This window comes from Haliotis rubra, unplaced genomic scaffold (genome assembly GCF_003918875.1).
Source record: "Haliotis rubra isolate DU_JTF1 unplaced genomic scaffold, ASM391887v1 Scf211, whole genome shotgun sequence".
Lineage (NCBI taxonomy): Eukaryota > Metazoa > Mollusca > Gastropoda > Lepetellida > Haliotidae > Haliotis > Haliotis rubra.
The window spans coordinates 918039-941109 of record NW_025766126.1 but is presented as its reverse complement, the minus strand read 5'-3'; the positions used below and the strand labels follow the sequence as shown (position 1 = coordinate 941109).

Here is a 23071-nt window from a genome sequence, read left to right as displayed (position 1 = left end):
GTTCAGAGAAGAAGTGATGGGTTTTGTATGATCAACCCTGGTACTTCTTTATTGTTGATGATGGTAGTAGTGTTATGAATATATTTTTTAAAATACGTTGATGGTTTAATGACGTGATTCTCAGCCCTGAGACTGATCAGCATAATGCTTTGTAACGTCTTCCTTCCCCACCGACCATCCACCAGCAACCGCTGTGTCATTAAGATGACTTTGTTGTCGCAGGGTCAACAAAACCAGAAATGAACCTAATTTCATTCGCTTTCCGAGGAACAAATTGACACTGAAAGCATTTTCAAATCACATTTTATGTTTGAGTAGTTGCACAACCTCCTGACCATGTTTATGTTGAAGTCCATAGGATGAGGCCGTGCTGGGATGCTCCAGCAGTTGAAATCAGCTGATTACCTCCTTGATAATGAGTTTGTCTCCATGCACAGGGTTAAGCCTGGATTATATCTGTGTTTGTGTTGCCATCATTATGGCAGTAATTGAGTTGTATCAGGAAGGGTTTATAACTAAATCAGCTTCATTATGCTGTACAGATAAAGCCTACAGTCATTAGATCCAGTTGTTAAGCTTGCTTGACCATACAGTGATAACCATTGCTGGGGAAAATGTCTAATTTTCATAACCCATGAATGCTGATGATGCTGTTTGTTTTGGAGCTCCCTTGCTGTGATGAACCAGTCATTGCTACTACCACTAGTGATGTCAGTCAGAGCAGTTTCAAAACATTAAGAGCGTGTCTATAGATAATGTTAAATGACGTTTAGTTCATTATACAGAACCGTTAAAGAGGTATGGGAGATGGGGGTACAGCTGATGACATTACAAGGACTACAGACCGGGAACGTTTTCCTCAAAGCAGTCTTAGCACTAGGACTATTGTAAGACTTTGTTAGAGCATGATCACCTTAGCGTTAAGATTGATTTGTGCAACAGCACCCAGGATGTATACCACAAAGCCATCTTAGCACTACAACTATTGTAAGACTTTGTAAGTATGGAGTTATCATTGCTGTAGCGTTAAAATTGAATTGTGGAAGGGAGCAAAGGTCTGTTTGCACCCATAGGGTTACAACTACACGTAGGAGGGGGTTCGCTTTACACACAAACTGTATGTTATTATCTGCTGTCAGGATTATCGACTACCAGTTGCTTCCTGTTTCCAACATCATTGTTGCATCTCTCTACCAACCTTTGACATGGGAACATCTTGGTCGTTTAGAAACTGATGGTAATACTATATTTGGCTCACAGGATGTATTCTGTTTAATATGGTTGTCATGCATATACAAACAATTTTAGAAATTATCTCAGATAAGAATAATCATAAAAGTTCTCCTAGTCTCATTCAGATCTGCTTTTAGTTCTTGCTGCCACTTCTGAGGACATGCATGTTTATGGGTCACATCAGAACCACCTTTCACCCAGCTGATCAGAACATCGCAACCCAGATGAAGGAAAGTGACAGTCAGAATGAGTTTTCTAATCATGCTCCTCAAAAAGGTTAATCCAGGCTTTTCCCAATGACTGTACAACTGATTCCATCATAATCATCATCCATCTGTCACTTCAAAGGGATAAACGCTTGAAACAGAAAACATTTTCCGTGACTTGTATAAAGTATTGCCTTACAATCTGTAAGACATTCCAGAATGTTCTTTTTTTTCATTTTTCAATCTTAAATCTAGATTTAAATTTGTCAAAATAGTTTTCAAGCATAGTCACAAATAGAAGTTCCAAGTTGAAACAAGTGCTGTAAATCTGAGAAATCTGCTTATTTCTCTTTAGCTTATGTCAATTTAATGTTTCCTTTCACTGGTCACACATGACCTGTAACAGGATGAGTGAGTGAGGGAGCTGCTTTTAGCAATATTCCAGGAATATCACGGCGGGGGACTCCAGAAATGGGCTTCACATATTCTACCCATGGGGGTATCAAACCCGGGCCTTTAATGCTTTAACCACTAGGCTACCCCCACCGCCCGTGTAACAGGGTGACGAGACATCCTTTTTACTGGTACTGAAATCTACGATCTGATTTGAATGAGACTGAATAAGTCCTATGAATATGAATGTAATGAAACAAATACATAAATGTTATGGTGAGCCACCAAGCCTCCTTGTTGAATCAAATGTTACTGTGGACCACCAAACACTCTCTGTAAAAAATGTCAGTATTTGATTTAATTCATGCAGCACTGTTTTGAATTTATTTGAATTCAAAATATTGTGATGTATGCGAGTGGAACCCAGGTCTTGTCAAAATTTGTTAATCCTAACATTTATGATATGCTGAAGATATGCATCCATAATGAAGCTGAATGTGAAGAGAAGCAGAGAGCCTTCAAAGGTATCTTGGTCAGCGTGATGTTGGCAAAAACATCAAGATTTCATGCAGTTGGGTTAAACTGTCAAATGCTTGACATGGATTCTGCAAAGAAAGAGGAAATTAAACATGGCATCAATCATCAATTTCTATCTTAATAGCTGCAGTATTTACAGGCCTGTTGTTGCCTATTCCAAAAGGCACCCTGACCTATAGAATGGAGATTGGCATTGATGTCAAGAGTCAGCACTTTGATGGCTGTGAATTGTTTACTGATCGGCATTATTCCACTGCTGCGTTGAGATAATTGAAGAGACATCACAGCATGCTTGGAATATTTTACAGCAGAACTAATGAAACTGTACACAGGGCCATAGAAGTGTGTCCCATAATCCAATAGTGCCCACAATGTGGCTAAGGAAGATGCCACTGAGAGACACTTGTTAGAAAATTAACCCTTGTTCAGTCTACTTTGATGTCAGCCATCTTGAATGAGGGTTTATGGTAGCTGTCTCAGCCAGGGAAGTAGTATATTGGGAAGTGTATTGGACTGACATTTGTGCTTTGAAATAGATTTCATTAAAATGTCTCCTGCAGACACATAGCAGCTGCTTTCGTGTTGACATGGTGCAGACAGTTGTTTTCTTTGGAGAGATTAGTGGTGTGAAGGGGGGGATTTCTGCTCTTGTTTACTGTTAATTTTGTGCAATATATCACCAGCAACAGGAACTCTGGTAGCCGAAGGGAGACTAATAGGGCACTAAGATCTGATGAAGTGTCATTATACACATTATGTCACCTGAACAGTTGACCAATGAATGTTGTCACCATGTGTATTGTATAGTTGGCCTGATATCAACCAGTTTGTTGATGGGTCCTGAAGAAGCCAACTATTTCTCTCTCTAAAATGAAAATATTTGACATTTGTTTTGGTTAAACTGTGGCATGCTATACAATGGACAGGAATCCTTTCATTTGCTTCATACCACAGTATGTGCCCTCTGAATATTTAAGGGTCTGTATGAGAGAGGTTTGATTTAAAAACAATAAATGCTTTCATGATTTGTTTGTTTGTTCAGTTCACCACAAAGGTGCCAAATGTGAAGCTACTGTAATGCTAGGACTTGAAGGCGGTATTTCCTGTATGTCTTCTGTACTATCTGGACATTGTGTATTCAGATGTTCATCAGTCCAGCATGATCAGGACATCTCCTGATGTCATCACCCATAGACTGTGTAACAAATACTAAATCATTGTGAGGAATCGCTTCCCCAATTATTTGCATTCATCTAACATGTTTAATGCATCCATCTTTCCTAACAGGCTTATTTCCATGCATCATGCTTGTGTAATGTATACTTTGTAAAGTGCACATATGATAACAGTATCTGTTTACTTGTGTATGCCGTACTGATTTGCCAAACCAACCATATTTGAACACCAAAAACACCCAACATGTATTCAGAGGTACATTGGGGGCGGTGGGGTAGCCCAGTGGTTAAACGTCCGCTCGTCACGCCGAAGACCGGGTTCGATTCCCCACATGGGCACAATGTGTTAAGCCCATTTCTGGTGTCCCCCGCCGTGATATTGCTGGAATATTGCTAAAAGCGGCGTAAAACTAAACTCAGTCAGTCAGTCAGTCAGAGGTACATTGTTTTAGAACACTCCTGTGCTTCTTGGTAGATTTACTGGCTACATCTCATAAATCCTGCAGCCAGCACATGATCTTTGAGGTGTTCATGACCTGCTCACCTGATCAAAACCATGAAAAAATACATTTGGGCTAAACATAGAATGAGTGAGTCAATTTAGTTTTACGCCGCTTTTAGCAATATTCAAGTAACATCATGGGGGGAACACCAGAAATGGGCTTCACACATTGTGCCCATGTGAGAATCAAACCCAGGTCTTAGGTGTGACGAGCTGACACTTTAACCACTAGGCTACCCCACCGCCCCTAAGCATAGAATGAAATAGAATGAAACTTTCTGATTTGGAACACATGATGTAACTGAGTCAGATCCTTTGACAACATCACAACATAAAGAAAAATGTCTATTTTTAATTTGGCTGAAATGTGAATCTTACTCCTCACTCTGTGAACTCAATTCCAATTTTCTTTACTTTGATAACGTCTTTAAACAAAAACTAACATTTTACTGAAAGCACCCCGGCATACTTATTATTGGCTTTTCACAAACAGATGCATCGATCCAGTTTCTTTGGAAGTAACTGTACACCTAATTGCTTCCCCATTGTCCTCTATTTTGTCAGTGTAGGCATTCCCACAACTGCTAGAGTACTGTTGATAGGGCTGCTGACTTCAACTGACTTGGCTGTTGTTGGGGAAGATGTGATCAGCCTCAGAGTCTCAAGTGTTTGGACTATTTGTCTTACATCCAAGAGTTGTACTTTCAGATCGGCACTCAGAAACTGAGCAAGGAATCAAATAACATGAAATCTGATGTCAAAGGATGAATTATGTTTTCAGTTAATTCAGTGAAGTAAGCATCAGCTTGAGCCAACAGTCTGAAAAGATGCCTACATGGCATTGATTAGTATTGATTGAGGCACACCTCCCACAACTGTCTATGTCAGATCTACACAAACATGTATCAGTGAAACACATCCACAGGTTTGTCCGCATTGCCACGCACATTAGTGGTCAATACACTCACCAGCTTAGTTTGTTTAAGGAGCTGGTGCTTCTCCTCAGAGGAATTGACCAATTCTCAGATTACGGTCGATGAGGTGCTGAAGCCAGTGCCAAAAATACCCCCGGGAGATGCGATTTATTCAGACACGGATGCTGAATTTATTGTAGCTTTTGTACTATGAAGGTCATAAAACATTTCGTGACTTTAGTGCATCTCAGAGGAGTTGTTTGTTTCCAGACAAAATGTGAATTCTGTCTGAACATGATAATCATGTAATATACACGTGAAGATGTGTGTCTTGTCCCTCTGTCCACTCATGCAGGTGATAAGTAGTGTGTAGATGGGCAACAAGAGTGTTTCCATACAAATGACAATTATGCTGCCACCAGTGATCCTCAAAGTGTTATATGGCTGAAGGTAACTGTCACTGGGATGCCTGTTGCAGTTATACTTGGTTGGCTTGAACAATTTAACTGAGCAAGATAATGAGCAAATGAGTTGGTTTAAAGGGGGTCTCAACCCAAGCAAACTGGCATGCCAAGTAAGTGTGACTATTAACTTCTAGTGTCTCACTTGCAGCTTGGGTTATACGGGGTAATAATAATCAGATTGTGATTTCAGCTTGTTAGCGCTATGAGCATTTACCAAGTGAATGAAGTTTAGCACATTATAGATGCACTTATCAGATTATTATTATTATTATTAAAACCACCTTGCCATACAAATCTGAGTCACACATTGCACCTTTTACAATGTCTGGACTTTGACAAGGAATGGACACCATACCACTTCATAGCCCCTTTTTATGCTGCTTTAAGCAACACATATTCAGTGTGGCATCAAGGATGTGCAACTGTGTAAATTATACAGTTTGTTTCAGGTAAGGACACTGTTATGTCATTGTTTTATGTGTCTTTTCATACATAATTAATTTGTATGGAATAAACAAACCTGACATTTCCAAGTTAGTTGTGCATTGGCTTCAGTGTACTGAATACAAAGGCTGAAATCTGGTTAGTAGAAATAGATACACTCATGGAATCCCGAAGGGGATTGTGTGATGTATTATCATTCATTCTGATTGCTCTATTACCACTGATGCAGTTTACAGTGAATGTTCTGTGACTGTGATCAGTGAGGTTATAAGACTTTGACAATGTCAGGCTGAACTGAAGCATGTGACCTTCTGATGAAACTGCAGATGTACATGATTGGGTGTAATGTTGGTACAGTTGACTTTGTGTCCTGTTCAGACTGACGAGTAAACTCCTAGTTTGTCAGCCGATCTTGTCAGTAATTCTGCTTACAGTTTAGAAGTTGCAGGTTACAACTTGGCCCGTGTTGAACAAATCCAAGATCCTGTATGCATTATAATATGTCCACTTTGTGTGGGAGGAATGCCTGAAGTTAGGGAGGTCGGAGATGTTTACTATTGTGCTGATAGACCAAGGGTTATAATATGTCCACTTTGTGTGGGAGGACTGCCAGAAGTTAGGCAGGTCGGAGATGTTTACTATGGTGCTGATAGACCAAGGGTTATAATATGTCCACTTTGTGTGGGAGGAATGCCAGAAGTTAGGCAGGTCGGAGATGTTTACTATGGTGCTGATAGACCAAGGGTTATAATATGTCCACTTTGTGTGGGAGGACTGCCAGAAGTTAGGCAGGTCTGAGATGTTTACTATGGTGCTGATAGACCAAGGGTTATAATATGTCCACTTTGTGTGGGAGGAATGCCAGAAGTTAGGCAGGTCCAAGATGTTTACTATGGTGCTGATAGACCAAGGGATATGTCCACCAAGGTTACTGCCAGGTTATAGACCAAGGGTTATAATATGTCCACTGTGGGAGTGTGCTGATAGACCAAAGGGTTATAATATGTCCACTTTGTGTGGGAGGAATGCCAGAAGTTAGGCAGATCCGAGATGTTTACTATGGTGCTGATAGACCAAGGGTTATAATATGTCCACTTTGTGTGGGAGGACTGCCAGAAGTTAGGCAGATCCGAGATGTTTACTATGGTGCTGATAGACCAAGGGTTATAATATGTCCACTTTGTGTGGGAGGAATGCCAGAAGTTGGGCAGATCCGAAATGTTTACTATGGTGCTGATAAACCAAGGATTATAATATGTCCACTTTGTGTGTGAGGAATGCCAGAAGTTAGGCAGGTCGGAGATGTTTACTATGGTGCTGATAGACCAAGGGTTATAATATGTCCACTTTGTGTGGGAGGACTGCCAGAAGTTAGGGAGGTCGGAGATGTTTACTATGGTGCTGATAGACCAAGGGTTATAATATGTCCTCTTTGTGTGGGAGGAATGCCAGAAGTTGGGCAGATCTGAGATGTTTACTACGGTGCTGATAGACCAAGGGTTATAATATGTCCACTTTGTGTGGGAGGACTGCCAGAAGTTAGGCAGATCTGAGATGTTTACTATGGTGCTGATAGACCAAGGGTTATAATATGTCCACTTTGTGTGGGAGGACTGCCAGAAGTAAGGCAGGTCGGAGATGTTTACTATGGTGCTGATAGACCAAGGGTTATAATATGTCCACTTTGTGTGGGAGGACTGCCAGAAGTTAGGCAGGTCGGAGATGTTTACTATGGTGCTGATAGACCAAGGGTTGTAATATGTCCACTTTGTGTGGGAGGAATGCCAGAAATTGGGCAGATCCGAGATGTTTACAATGGTGCTGATAGACCAAGGGTTATAATATGTCCACTTTGTGTGGGAGGAATGCCAGAAGTTGGGCAGATCCGAAATGTTTACTATGGTGCTGATAGACCAAGGGTTATAATATGTCCACTTTGTGTGGGAGGACTGCCAGAAGTTAGGCAGGTCGGAGATGTTTACAATGGTGCTGATAGACCAAGGGTTATAATATGTCCACTTTGTGTGGGAGGACTGCCAGAAGTTAGGGAGATCTGAGATGTGTACTACGGTGCTGAGACCAAGGGTTATAGATAGGAATCTCTGATTCAAACACATGAAAAGCAGATCCCCGAATTTATTAGAGACAGCTAACACAGCTAGCACACAATAGATGTGATTCAAGTAGATTTCTTGCTTGCTGAGAGTCCTGTTGCATTACTTCAAGTGATTAAGCATATGTGATCTGTCAATTGAGTGTTATGTGCAGCAACTGACTGCCCGTCAAGTATACAATTACTGCAAACATTAGCTTTCTTAACCTCATCTGCACACTTACTGTTTGGCTCTCACTAAATCATGGTTCCTGCACAGATAGTGAGTCAATGTTTCACTACTCTTGGGGATAGGAGGATGAGGGTCTGGGTGGCCCAGGTGTCTAAGGCACTACATATTGTTGCACATAGTTGCCTATCATGGCCATGACAAACCTTTGATAATAGTTCAACTCGGATGATGTTTGTGGGTTTGTCAGTACTGGGCTCGTGTTTGATTCACCAAAGAGGTAAATGTCTGAAACATCCATCCCTCTGGACACACCATGATGTCACCACCATGTATGTTGGGTGCATGTTTTTATCATATATTATATATGTATCATGTATATATGTTGTGTTTTGTAAATATCATGTTTTAACCTGTGAAGATCCGAGTTAGAATTGGTCTTCAGTAACCTATACTTGTAAGAGGCAACTATTGGGTGGTCATACTCGCTGACTTGGTTGACACATGTCATTGTATCCCAGTTGCGTAGATCGATGCTCATGCTGTTGATCACTTGATTGTCTGGTCCAGACTCTGTTGTTTACAGACCACCTTCATATAGCTGAAATATTACTGAGTGCGGCGTAAAGCTAATCTCACTCACTCCCTTATATGACCTTGCCCTGTCTAACACATGGCCATCCTTGTTCCAGGCTGTCTGCTGAGTGACGTGTGTGCCCCAGGCCAGCAGTGTAAAGATGGTGAGTAGGATACATACACTGTTTCACATCTCACAACACTTTCAGGTCTCAAGTACAGCTACAGCAGGGAATTTACGCAACAAAACGGATTTCTTGACCCAGTGGTTTCGACCTGTGAAGATCCGGGTTAGAATTGATCTTCAGCATCCCATGGTTGTCATAAGAGGCAACTAATGTTGACACATATCATTGTATCCCAGTTGTGTAGTTTTATGCTCATGCTGTTGATCACTAGATTGTCTGGTCCAGACTCTATCATTTACAGACCGCCGCCATCTAGGTGGAATATTACTGAGTGCAGCGTTAAACAACAACCAACCAATCATGCTTTGAAAATCAGGGTTTCTTTGTTTAGCTTTTATGAACAAACCAGTGAAAAGACATTCTTGGACTTCAATGCATGCATGATAAAAATGGATTTTGTAATGGATGGAATCAAAAGGAATGACTAATTGCCTTGACATGTTGTTTTGTTGTGCAGCATGTTCATGGTGACCAGCACAGTGATGAGAAACATTTCAATAAGATTCAGGCTTAACGACATCATCAGCAGATTTATGAAGAACGGGACAAAAAGTTGTTATTTCTGACATTACGTTACTCGTTTTAGTCATGCGGGGCTACAATAACCCACGTCTATTTCAACAGTCAGATGAAATAAATGCTCCATCGATTGACATGTGAAAATTATTGCCTTGAATCTTTTTGAAACTGTATCTTCCTCACTGATCACAGATAGATGAGAGGCAGATAATGAGAAGCGGTGGAGGAGGGCGATGGCTTGGTTTAGATATGCTCCATGTTCCTCCCACTTTGTACTCCAAGCACTGGTTTCATGTTGAGCGCTATTGACAGAAATCAATTTCAATAAAAGGAAACCTTTCATATATCATTTCCAATGAGGTTTGAATAGTAGGTGTTGATGACATATCACATTTTCTGTAATATATTTGATTTTTTCAGTTGCATTATAAATTTAACATAAAAGCAGTTAAGAAGGTAGTTAATATATTAATTGACTTCTTGTATGACTTAATAGGCTAATTGCTAGAGCACTCACACTGTTTAGCTAATGTAACATTGTTTGAATTAGATCTTGTGTAGCAGGACACGTTTGTCATAACATCTTTGAATAAATATGAATTTGCCTATTGATTGTGTTAACCCCCTTGATGCCGAGTTTTTTTTCAGGCGCACATTTTCATACGGTTTGAAAAGTGATCGTTGTGCGAGAATTGCGCTCGCGTGGTCCTGGATCTACGTACGGCTATAAAATTACACAGAAATGTAGAATATTAAATTTCCTATCCGTTGGTAAAAATATAAGTGCAACTACCTCAGCGGTTTGAGAAATAGACACTGCTAAATGTTGTCCAATTTTTTTTATGCGTTAAAAAACAGTAATTTTATCCGCTTTTTATCGCGCACCGATAAAAGCACTGTGCTACGATTTTTTTAATGTGGCATCTTTACGGAAAGTGTTAGCGAAGAAAATACAGCCTGATATCTGAACGACATAAGTGTATATGAATTGGGTTTATGTGCTTGTGAATAACGTTATACGCTCAACATTAAAAATGACTCGCAATAAATGTCAAAAATGGATTTTCTTCTATGACGTCAAACGATGACAGAGAGGTCATACACGTATAATGATAAGGGGGCATAACTCCGTTATGCGTAACACTAGGTCCATGTAACTCAGATCACTTGGAGAGAATTTGTTGTGGATACGGACGCTATATTTTCGTTATTTTATGTTCATGGTGAACCAAACTATTCCAATTCAAAGTTCCCCAATGTGAGCGGATGCAGTTTGGTAGTTTCACAATTTACAAGAAAAATGATAACGTATTACATGTGAAAGCACGTAATAGCGATTTGGATGGCCCTATCCGATATATAAGTTAGTTCTTAGATTCCCATATTGTCCTGTTTGTGTAGATGTATTTTGACTAATTTTGCATCGTTATTACCAGAGTACTAGCCATATCTTCAAATGTAATGAAATTGCTGAAAATAATACACCATTTTAGTTGACGTCATTGCTTGTTTTATGCATTTTGCGACGTCAGAAAAAGACGACATTGGTATGCTGTTTAGTACATATCTCACCTAATTTCCATTAATTGTGTGAAAGGTTTCGGCTTCTATGTCAGAATTTAAGACTCTTTAGACAAAACATAAAATGACTGATTTTTCCATTTAAATAGTGTCCTGAATATATCAACAATTAGACAGTTTGTCTGTGTATCTTTTTGTGAGAAACACGCGCACCTGTTTGGCATCAATTTAACGTAAATGAAAAATAACATTTCACAACACCCGAATATTTTGTTTAGGATAAGAATTTTCTTTGTTTATGATTATGTAGCTATTTCTCTTCATAAGTATGCAATGGAAGATGCAAAAAAGATAGCTTTTTATATATGGAACTAGTAATGCATCTATATATTAGAACTTGGATATGGATGTAAGATTTGTCCAAATTAAGACATGACATGGTTTATATATTTTTAAACAATTTTCGTATAAATATAGTTAGAGTTTGATATCCTGTCATCACAATATTTTTAAATCGAATATGAATTGATTATATTATCGAAAACAATGATAGTGAATCATAAAACGTTTCCGACAAACGCGCACCTGGCCAATCAATTTACATCATTGTTTTCTCTATAAACCGACACACAAATGTGCAAAAAAACAAGACAATTCCTTTAAATATGTGTGCATATACATTTCATACCATATATAAATCATTTTCATTAATATTATCAGTTTTACTTATAAGGTTGAGTTAAATCGCCGTTCATTAACCTGTTCATGTGAAACTGCAATATTAGTTCAAATGCATTGAATATTGTACATCATAGGAACTAATGCAATTGCAGTTATGGCTACGTTTGATCTTCTAACACTTGTGTAAAGGTTTAGAATATGGTGTATTGCACTAAATATGTCAATTTCCTATGTAACTATGATTCAAACAATCAAAAACTTTCAAAGAATAAAACACCGTAAACCCTATACGCACGTATGATATGATATTGAACAAAGCTAAATGTGGATACTGAAGTCAGTTTCATGAAAAAGTATCTGAACTATACGCAAAATATACACCATAATACTGACAGTGTAATCATAAGGATTGGGCGATTGTGTTTACTCTTGTTCAACCGACCTTCACCTCAAAGAAATTGCCTAATATGTACAATAATGTTGACGTATGACATCACTACCGCTGACCGATTTCTTACAAAATGGCGGCTTTGCTGACAAGGGTACACAGGATTTTGCGAGGACCCTTCCATTGATTCAGGGATCGTTTGTCCATAAATATGAGATGTAAGTAATCAGAATGATTCTGAATATCTGTGTATTGTTATATGTTTTTATCGTTTTCACTAAAAGTAAGAGAAAAAGAAAGAAATCCAGATAATTACCGTTGTCCTTCTGCGTGATTTTCAGTCAGTCATGGCGTCACACTGCACGGAAACTTTGACAATTTCTTATGAATTATCAAATCATTGCATTCTATCTATTTATAATTTCCTATTTCTTGCTACGATACTCTTTCCATGCATATTCAAAAGGTATTGACCCATTGCAAGCAATGAATAGACGGATGAATGTTGGAAAATTTCAGAAAATGCTACACAGTGTAAAATAGGTTTTGTCTTTGTTTACATTTCAACCCAAGAGTCTTTCGAGCACAGCATTCGCTTTCACACCCAATGTGTTTCGTCTCATTTTATCTAGACAGTTGGCATTGGTGACAAAGACCACTTGCAGTTTGATTCTAAAATGTATGGGGAATTCATTGATGCATTTTTCGAAGCTGAATATGAAATATACTTGATGTAATAGGCATCTCAATACCGCCTTTGCTAAACGCGTGATTTTGTAAACACTATCCAATATGGCGGAAAGCGGCTCTACGGCGTTAGTGTAAGTGCATTTTCGAAAACATCCCAACCGATTCTAGATTCATCGGCAACGTTTCAGAATTTTAATTAGCGATTTCATGTAAAACTGATATGAGTGATCATGAATATGTTATTTTTGAAATTCAATACTCCCAGTAATTATCCGGTTTTCACATTTCAAAACATACAACAAATAACGCTGTGAATCGCGATTTCGTACTGTGTCAAAAATGGCGACATTTTCGATGAAGCCTATTTTGAAAGGTCATTTTCAGCACTTGAACTTTGTCTAAAATAATAGTGGATGGTATCAAGAAACAGGAAATTTCCCGAAGAATTCGAAACTGTGAAGTGTATTTGTGTGCGTGGGATATTTTGATTTTTATTGGACTTGAAATTGAGGGTTGAAGGGGAAGGACATATATGTCCCTGTGGCATCCAGGGGGTTAAAATACAACAACATTCTATATGGGTACCATTGGTCAATTGGAACATAATAATGCATTCATCAAGTCAGAATTATTGTTCTATGTTGATCTAGTTTACAACATCAGAAAGAAGTTTTTTGTATTTCATTCATTCATTGGCTAGGTTTTTGTTGAATTTTCAAAATTGCAATAATTAATCGTAAAGGTCAGCATGTCCAAATTAAGGGACTGTTATGGTATAATTTACATAATTACTTCTTTTGTTTTGAATTGGTAATTGCACATTAATAGCCATAATTGGTATTGTTCAAACTGACGCTTATATTAACCCTTTGAATATCAACCAGTTCAACAGTTCTGTCATGCTGACTTAGAAATCTATGAGAGCATTGTTTGGTGGAATTTGATATAGTTAAAAAAACTCAAACCATTTATCTGTGTAGCATCATTTTACACACTAAGTTACTGAAGTCATCTTTATCGAAATATCAGGCTTTTGGAACAAGGAATGCATTTAACAAAGCTGCAAATGGAGACCAGTTTTTATCATTCCAGTGAGAAGCTTTTAATCATAAGTTTAGTTTACGAAACATTATAGTCTGGATCGATAGAATGGCTGATATGATGAACTCTCATCATTTATATATCCTGTAGCATGATTCTGTGAAATGAACATGATTAATATTCTTCCTGACAACACTGGGGACATATTGATTGACATGTGGTAGCCATTTCACTAGACTATGAAGAATAATGATTGCAGGTATTTCATCTGACTTACATATTGATTAGTCGGGGAGAAAATCAGTATTCCTTGAACAGGATTCATGACATTAGATAATGATTGTTGTTCTGCGAAATTCAATAATCATTGTTATCTTGCTCATGTTTGTTTAATGAGTAACTTCGCAGTGGGAGCTAGTGGTTTAGATCTTGTAAATTGATGTGCTGAAATATAAACATCTTGTATTGATGCATGATAATTGAGTTTCGACAAAACAATCATATTGGACCAGTATGTATAGATGTGTTATCTGACTTAGCTTTTTAAACCTTCTTGGGAACATCCATGTAGTGATGGTGAAGGCCATACTGCTTCGCCTTCCTCTATGATATTAGCCGTTGATAGATGGCGCTGTTGGACACAAATCTACAACGTGTTGACTTCTCATGATGGAGAGGCTTCCTCATTTAGAGTGTGAAGTGTTGACTGGTTTTCCTTTCTATAATCAATACATGAGCTGGTATGTTTTAATGCTTGTGTAACCTGTGTATATATTGATCTTTAAAGTTTCTTGAACATAATTCTTTCTTGGCTTGTATTTAAAATATTGTTAGGGACTGTTCATAATTTATGGCTAGGGGGGTAATGATGATTTTTATGGAGAAGCATGTACAATGTGACTGACCCCCCTAAAATGTATGTACAAAGTAAGTGACCCCCCTGCATATCATGTACAAAATCAATGACCCACCACCCCCTTCCCATATTTTGTAAGCCTAATTTTTTAATATTTTTATGTACAAAATTGATGACCCCCCTAGTACACGTGTACAAAATTGATGACCCCCCTACCTCCCCAGAACAAAATGGGTGACACCCCCCTTAAAATCATCATCACCCCATCTAGCCATAAGTTATGAATGGTCCCTTAAGACAGCATTTGGAGAAATTTGATAATGATTGTAATGACTTATATATTGATAGATTTAAGTGATCTCCTTTGGTGATAAGTACCTTTGGTTAAACTTGTGTGCAATGTCCCACACATCCTCAGAGTTTCATCCCTTGGTTGTGCTAGGATCCACAGACTAATGGTTCAAATTTCATATTTGCCCTGACTATGATTTTTGTCGTTTGTCAGCACCATACTTATGCTTGAGGGTTTACCATGATTTTAGGGTTGACCCAGACATGTCAATCTTACAGTCTCTCACTCACTCACTCACTCACTCACTCACTCAATCACCCACACTCACTCACTCACCCAATCACCCACACTCACTCACTCACTCACTCACACTCACTCACTCACTCACTCACTCACTCAGGCACTGGTCAAGTCAGCAAGATGATACCAATGCTACATCTAGATCAGCATATGTCATGGTGAGTAGCAGCTTGAGGCTGGGTTGTGGAACGGTGAAACCACGATGTGAACATCTCCTTAATTGTCTGGCACACCGGACCTGTATTGATTTTTACATTTTAGACATGACAATTCTGCTGACTTCCAAGGACAAGAGCAATTCCCCATGACAGGAACACAACATGGTCATATGGATTATCAAGGGACCTAAATTGTTTTCCAGCCCACCCTAGCAATTTGGTTAACCTCCCTAGAAAATACAGGAGCTTGAAATTGCAATATAAGCATGTCTTGTCTTGTTACCATATTTCTCAACGAAAATGATTTCTCTTGGTTACAATCTTAATGTAATGTAGATAAGAGTCAGTTTATTTTGTAATTGTATTTTTACAATTATTTATGATAATTTATTTTGTGTTTTGCATTTGCTATTTGAAAACATTATTATATATTGTGTAAGGTTGACAGGTCAGGGGTTCAGGGGTTATGTTTCATACACAGATACATATGAGTGCCAGGGAGTATTTGCAAGATAGATGTGTGAGGTGATTCTGCCCATACACTGTAGACACATTGGCCTCTGTCAGGTCAGTAAACGACTCTGCTCCCATGTGGATGTAGCTAATGGACTGACCTCTGAAACACTGTTCATGCTCCAGGTGACGCCAAAGAGTGCTAGTATGGTCACAGACAACGTGGCTTGTTATTCTCCCATATTCCTTCTCCCACTGTCAATTATTTCCACATCCCTGCCAGATATCCAACAGGCTCTCCTGTATCTGTATCCTTGAACCATTTCAGAAGGACTTGGTGTTTTTTTGTCCTGAGGAATGGCATCTCGATCTTCTTATTACCTGTCAGTGTTTTTGCTACTTCTTTTTGTCAGCAGTTGTCAAGAGCGTTGGTTAGTGGGAAAAACGATGCTCCAAGCCAAGTCATTATGTCAATATAGAGATAACGTGGCTTAGGTGTGTCCATTTGAACATTTCCTTCTTTGCTATGATTGGATCAGGAAGTTGTGGGTGTGAATCCCTGACTTGTCCCAGTTATGGGTTTCACTCCACGTTATGCCTTAGAGTGCTGGTGGGTTTCACTGCCACATTAATCCTTGTCCTGTCAGATCTGGTGGGTTTCACTGCCACATTAATCCTTGTCCTGTCAGATCTGGTGGGTTTGACTCCTTCATTAAGCCTTGTCCTGTCAGATATGGTGGGTTTCACTCCTACAATAATCCTTGTCCTGTCAGATCTGGTGGGTTTCACTCCTACATTAAGCCTTGTCCTGTCAGATCTGGTGGGTTTCACTCCAACATTAAGCCTTGTCCTGTCAGATATGGTGGGTTTCACTCCTACATTAAGCCTTGTCCTGTCAGATCTGGTGGGTTTCACTCCAACATTAAGCCTTGTCCTGTCAGATCTGGTGGGTTTCGGTCCCACATTAAGCCATGTCCTGTCAGCTCTGGTGGGTTTCGGTCCCACATTAAGCCTTGTCCTGTCAGCTCTGGTGGGTTTCACCCCCACATTAAGCCTTGTCCTGTCAGATATGGTGGGCATCATTTGTGCATTGATCCTTAGCCAAACTATTTAGTGAATGGTTCATTTTACATCACTTCGTCAATGGTTGGATTTTATTCACATGAATCATAATTTAAAGTGAATTTAGACCAGGACTGAATCCATGTGATTAACCTATATTTAAGACGTGTATTCCTGCTGCTGCTGCTGAATAAAACATGGGACTAACAGAGTACTTACAGACCAGCTTTTACCCACTAATGTCTCATGAGACGTCGTCACAAGACGGTGTAATTCCCAATGTACTGATTACAAACTCCCTTAGGTAAATATCTCTATTCTTCCAGTGCAAGTGTAAATTTCATTTTCCGAGCTTGGTCAGTACTCTACAGTTTGGCAAAGATCGATGATGTAAGAAAACCTCCTTTTAAAAATTACTGTGAATATAGTAGGAAATTATTCCCCATGTATTCAAAGGGGGAACAATGCCCCATCATCTACCAGCTTCTGTAATGGATGACTTGTCTCAAACTGAGAGATTGATCAAGTGTAACGAGGATCAGGTGTACTTCAAGATACATCATAGAACTTGAACCATGTCTATGGTGTAGTGGGTACAGCATCTGTCCTGAGGGGAGAAAATCCCTGGTTCAGTCCCTGGTCCATGTTCTTACCTGAAGACAGTAATAGATGGTACTTGTTGTCACCTTGCCTGCCACGCACATCACATGGCCGGGTCAGTGTCTACATGTTTGTAGTCATGATAGTCTGACAGTTTTGGTGGTTGTACTATCAACCACAAAGATGTGCGCCAAAAGGCTCCACTCACTCCATGATGCATAAAGTTGGCTGATAACAACTGAATAGTTTGTAACGGCTATTAAGATTTGTATCAGAGGAAGTGCATTTATGAATGTCAAATTAGCATTAAGGATTATGCGTCTGTCATAAATGGTTCCTTTTCTACATCATTGAAGGTTCATGATCATCAAGATTGCAAAATATTTACCTCCAGGGTATCATCAAGTATTGAATTGTTCAAGTCATTTACCCAAGAGGGACACATAAATGCCAACAGGACATGGAGTGTTATCATATGGTGTCATGGAAATGCGATAAGTGCAGGAACTGCTTCAGAAGCAGTTGTAATGTGTAAAGAAGTGTCAGTGAAATACTCATGATTTTTTAAAAAAGAAATCCAGCGTCACTTGGGTTTTATTTGCTTCAGTATGTGACAGAAATACTGTTTTATAGCTTTCTCTGGTGCAGTTGTGGCAGGTTAGTTGTGCAACATAGAGTAATTCAAGGTCCTGGCATGTTGATGCAGGACAAGTGTTTGTGCATGGGGAACATCTCATGTGATGCTGAAGTGATACCTGATTGCTTACTGACTTCAGATATATCATGGCGTGAAAGTAGAAGCAAAGCTTTAGGTGAGGTAGGTTTGAGACAAATACCACTATTGTGAAACCCAAGGGCACAGGTAGGTGGCTGACAAACCTTGACACAAAACAAGGCTAATTTGGGGTTCAAACTGTAAGTGGGGCGGTGGGGTAGCCTAGTGGGTAAAGCTTTGGCTCGTCACGCAGAAGACCCGGGTTGGATTCCCCACATGGGTACAATGTGTGAAGCCCATTTCTGGTATTCCCCGCCGTGATGTTGCTGGAATATTGCTAAAAGCGGCGTAAAACCAAACTCACTCACTCACTCAAATTGTAAGTCATAGCTGGTTTTCGGCATGTGTAAGGGACACAACTCTGCACAACATATTGTGGTGTCTGACAGCCTGAACCCCTGTGCTAATCCTCTACGGTCAGGTTTAGGCCTTGGTGAAATCCCACTCCAGTGTTGATGTCAGTACAGTGAGACCTCGGATACCCGGACCCCAGATATCTGGAAACCTCGCCTTCCGGTCAATTTTTTAGAAAAAAACATTCTCTTACGTTATAAAAGTGACTGTCTATAACGGATATTCGGTTTCCATTTCCGGACGGTACATTTTACAAACAAACCGGCTAAATCAACACAAAATTGACTCACCTATCCGCACGAAGCTTTGATCTACCGCTATCCGTGTGTTTAGGGAAGTGCGAGAGTCCCACGTGTTATGACACGAGACGTGGTGTCATATATATTTTTGTGTCTAATATAGCTTCTCTAAATATCATATTTATTGTAGCAACAAACTGGCTTGCTTATTTTACCCCATTCAACAATCACGAACTGATTACCGCCTCATTTTCCATTGACTGCTAGTTTACAGTAACATCGGTAAAAATGTGTGAATTTAAATGGCCTCCGTATTTTACCCCATTCCATGTGCGTGAGGGTCCGTATGACCTTAGGGTTGATTATATATATTTTAAATAAAAAACTGTAAATAAAATTCTTTGGGTTAAATAATAGTATTCTGTATTATATTTTACTGACGACTGCGTCAGAATTCATCCCGTTATATTATTGTGCATGTTTGAACTTGTTCGCCGGGTAACGTGTGCACAGCTGATTGCTATTTTAATCTTAATCCCTGCAAATAATACAATGCCCAGCAAAAACAACTTATAACTTAAAAGGTAAATAATCTTGTCTAGTGATGTTTAATTGCAAATTTGACGTCTCTACTGACAAAGTTGTCTTCTGTTGTTTGTTCACGCGAAGTGATACATTGTTGTTTATTCAGTCAAAGCAATAAAAGTGCAGTGTGTCGATATTCAAGCCAGTTATGTTGTGATGCTGTTTTTGAATGTCTATACATGTATAATAAATGCTTGATGATCATAAATATTTTGGATTTTCCTTGAGGTGTATGAAAACCAAAAATCCAGATATCCGGATATTCAATTATCCGGACGATTTACGTAAAAACGAATGTGTCCGGATATCCGAGGTCTCACTGTACATGGATTTGTCTGGTGAAATACAAGTGGCAGTTAATCAGAGGTGGACAAGTACAGAATAGGTCATAAACATCTTTCACTCACCAACTGATGTTATTTGGTGATGGAGAAGATGCAAAGTTATCATGATGATGATGGTGGTGGTGGTGTTTGTGATGATGATGATGATGATGATGATGATGATGGGTGATGGATGATAAACAACCGTAATCATCGAATCCACTGAAATGTATGGCGACACTTGGTGTTACAGTCTCATGGAGATGGAGACGAGCCCAGTTCTCCAGTAGATGCACCTCCACAACAGTCTCATTACACATTACTTGTCTGGAGTAAACACATTTGCCATTTCTTTGATGTAGATGCTATTTTGGTGGGACAGGAAGTCCATCAGGTTCACCAGTCATTTATTCCGATGAGTGTCCAACTGGAAATAAGTGTGTTCAGTCAGCAGTGCAGGGAAGCATTAGTTCAGATCAATAAATCCACCTACATCCCAGCGGCCATTGGCGGACACCTCACCGCATGGCTTGTCCATAGGTGTGTCAGCCCTTCTATCAGCTCATTTCACGTGCTTTGAAAATTACCCAAATGTTTGCTTGCTACAATTATGCGCGTAGATAGACTTCAAAGCGGCAACAGTTATTTGATGTTCATGTAAATATTTTATTCTGTGTAACCCACTGAGGTGAGCTTGAGTATTTGTTCTCAGTTAGACATGTAAAGAAGTAGATTGTTTGTGTAGTGAAGACTATTTTTGTAACGGAGGACTTACAGACATTTACTATTGCTATGTTGAGTGTGAAGTGAAGCGGCAGTTAAATAATGTAACACTTATAATGATGTAGAATGGATCTTCTGGTCTGATGTAAAGTAGATTTGGTGGTCTGATGTAGAATAGATGATGTTGAGTAGATTTGGTGGTCTGATGTTAAGTAAGGATTGTGTGGTCTGATGTTAAGTAGATTGTGTGGTCTGATGTAGAATGGATCTTCTGGTCTGATGTAAAGTAGATTTGGTGGTCTGATGTAGAATAGATTGTGTGGTCTGATGTTAAGTAGATTTGGTGGTCTGATGTAGAATAGATTGTGTGGTCTGATGTTAAGTAGATTGTGTGGTCTGATGTAGAATGGATCTTCTGGTCTGATGTAAAGTAGATTGTGTGGTCTGATGTAGAATAGATTGTGTGGTCTGATGTTAAGTAGATTGTGTGGTCTGATGTGGAATAGATTGTGTGGTCTGATGTAAAGTAGATTTGGTAGTCTGATGTAAAATAGATTGTGTGGTCTGATGTTAAGTAGATTGTGTGGTCTGATGTTAAGTAGATTGTGTGGTCTGATGTAGAATGGATCTTCTGGTCTGATGTAGAATAGATTGTGTGGTCTGATGTTAAGTAGATTGTGTGGTCTGATGTAGAATGGATCTTCTGGTCTGATGTAAAGTAGATTTGGTGGTCTGATGTAGAATAGATTGTGTGGTCTGATGTTAAGTAGATTGTGTGGTCTGATGTAGAATAGATTGTGTGGTCTGATGTTAAGTAGATTGTGTGGTCTGATGTAGAATAGATTGTGTGGTCTGATGTTAAGTAGATTGTGTGGTCTGATGTAGAATAGATTGTGTGGTCTGATGTTAAGTAGATTGTGTGGTCTGATGTTAAGTAGATTGTGTGGTCTGATGTTGAATGGATCTTCTGGTCTGATGTAAAAGTAGATTGTGTGGTCTGATGTTAAGTAGATTTGGTGGTCTGATGTAGAATAGATTGTGTGGTCTGATGTTAAGTAGATTGTGTGGTCTGATGTAGAATAGATTGTGTGGTCTGATGTTAAGTAGATTTGGTAGTCCGATGTAGAATAGATTGTGTGGTCTGATGTTAAGTAGATTGTGTGGTCTGATGTAGAATAGATTGTGTGGTCTGATGTTGAGTAGGTTTTGTGGTCCGATGTAGAATATCTCTTGTGGTCAGATGTAAAGTAGGTTTTGTGGTGTGATGTAGAAAAGTTCATGTGGTCTGATGTTAAGTAGATTTGGTAGTCCGATGTAGAATAGATTGTGTGGTCTGATGTTAAGTAGATTTGGTCTGATGTAGAATAGATTGTGTGGTCTGATGTTGAGTAGGTCTTGTGGTCTGATGTAGAATATCTCTTGTGGTCAGATGTAAAGTAGGTTTTGTGGTGTGATGTGGAATAGATTGTGTGGTCTGATGTAAAGTAGATTTGGTAGTCTGATGTAAAATAGATTGTGTGGTCTGATGTTAAGTAGATTGTGTGGTCTGATGTTAAGTAGATTGTGTGGTCTGATGTAGAATGGATCTTCTGGTCTGATGTAGAATAGATTGTGTGGTCTGATGTTAAGTAGATTGTGTGGTCTGCTGTAGAATGGATCTTCTGGTCTGATGTAAAGTAGATTTGGTGGTCTGATGTAGAATAGATTGTGTGGTCTGATGTTAAGTAGATTGTGTGGTCTGATGTAGAATAGATTGTGTGGTCTGATGTTAAGTGGATTGTGTGGTCTGATGTAGAATAGATTGTGTGGTCTGATGTTAAGTAGATTGTGTGGTCTGATGTAGAATAGATTGTGTGGTCTGATGTTAAGTAGATTGTGTGGTCTGATGTTAAGTAGATTGTGTGGTCTGATGTTGAATGGATCTTCTGGTCTGATGTAAAGTAGATTGTGTGGTCTGATGTTAAGTAGATTTGGTGGTCTGATGTAGAATAGATTGTGTGGTCTGATGTTAAGTAGATTGTGTGGTCTGATGTAGAATAGATTTGTGTGGTCTGATGTTAAGTAGATTTGGTAGTCCGATGTAGAATAGATTGTGTGGTCTGATGTTAAGTAGATTGTGTGGTCTGATGTAGAATAGATTGTGTGGTCTGATGTTGAGTAGGTTTTGTGGTCCGATGTAGAATATCTCTTGTGGTCAGATGTAAAGTAGGTTTTGTGGTGTGATGTAGAAAAGTTCATGTGGTCTGATGTTAAGTAGATTTGGTAGTCCGATGTAGAATAGATTGTGTGGTCTGATGTTAAGTAGATTTGGTCTGATGTAGAATAGATTGTGTGGTCTGATGTTGAGTAGGTCTTGTGGTCTGATGTAGAATATCTCTTGTGGTCAGATGTAAAGTAGGTTTTGTGGTGTGATGTGGAATAGATTGTGTGGTCTGATGTAAAGTAGATTTGGTAGTCTGATGTAAAATAGATTGTGTGGTCTGATGTTAAGTAGATTGTGTGGTCTGATGTTAAGTAGATTGTGTGGTCTGATGTAGAATGGATCTTCTGGTCTGATGTAGAATAGATTGTGTGGTCTGATGTTAAGTAGATTGTGT

The 23071-nt window shown here is 39.1% G+C and overlaps 1 protein-coding gene across 2 annotated transcripts in view; it reads left to right on the top strand.

The window, feature by feature from the left end:
- Window positions 1-23071, top strand: part of LOC124276686 (receptor-type tyrosine-protein phosphatase N2-like) — a 268868-nt gene that overhangs the window by 45793 nt on the left and 200004 nt on the right. For both annotated transcript variants that reach the window (XM_046712328.1, XM_046712327.1), the window contains exon 2: window positions 8843-8890. The gene's annotated coding sequence lies outside the window, so the exon portion shown is untranslated. The remainder of the gene's footprint in view (window positions 1-8842; window positions 8891-23071) is intronic.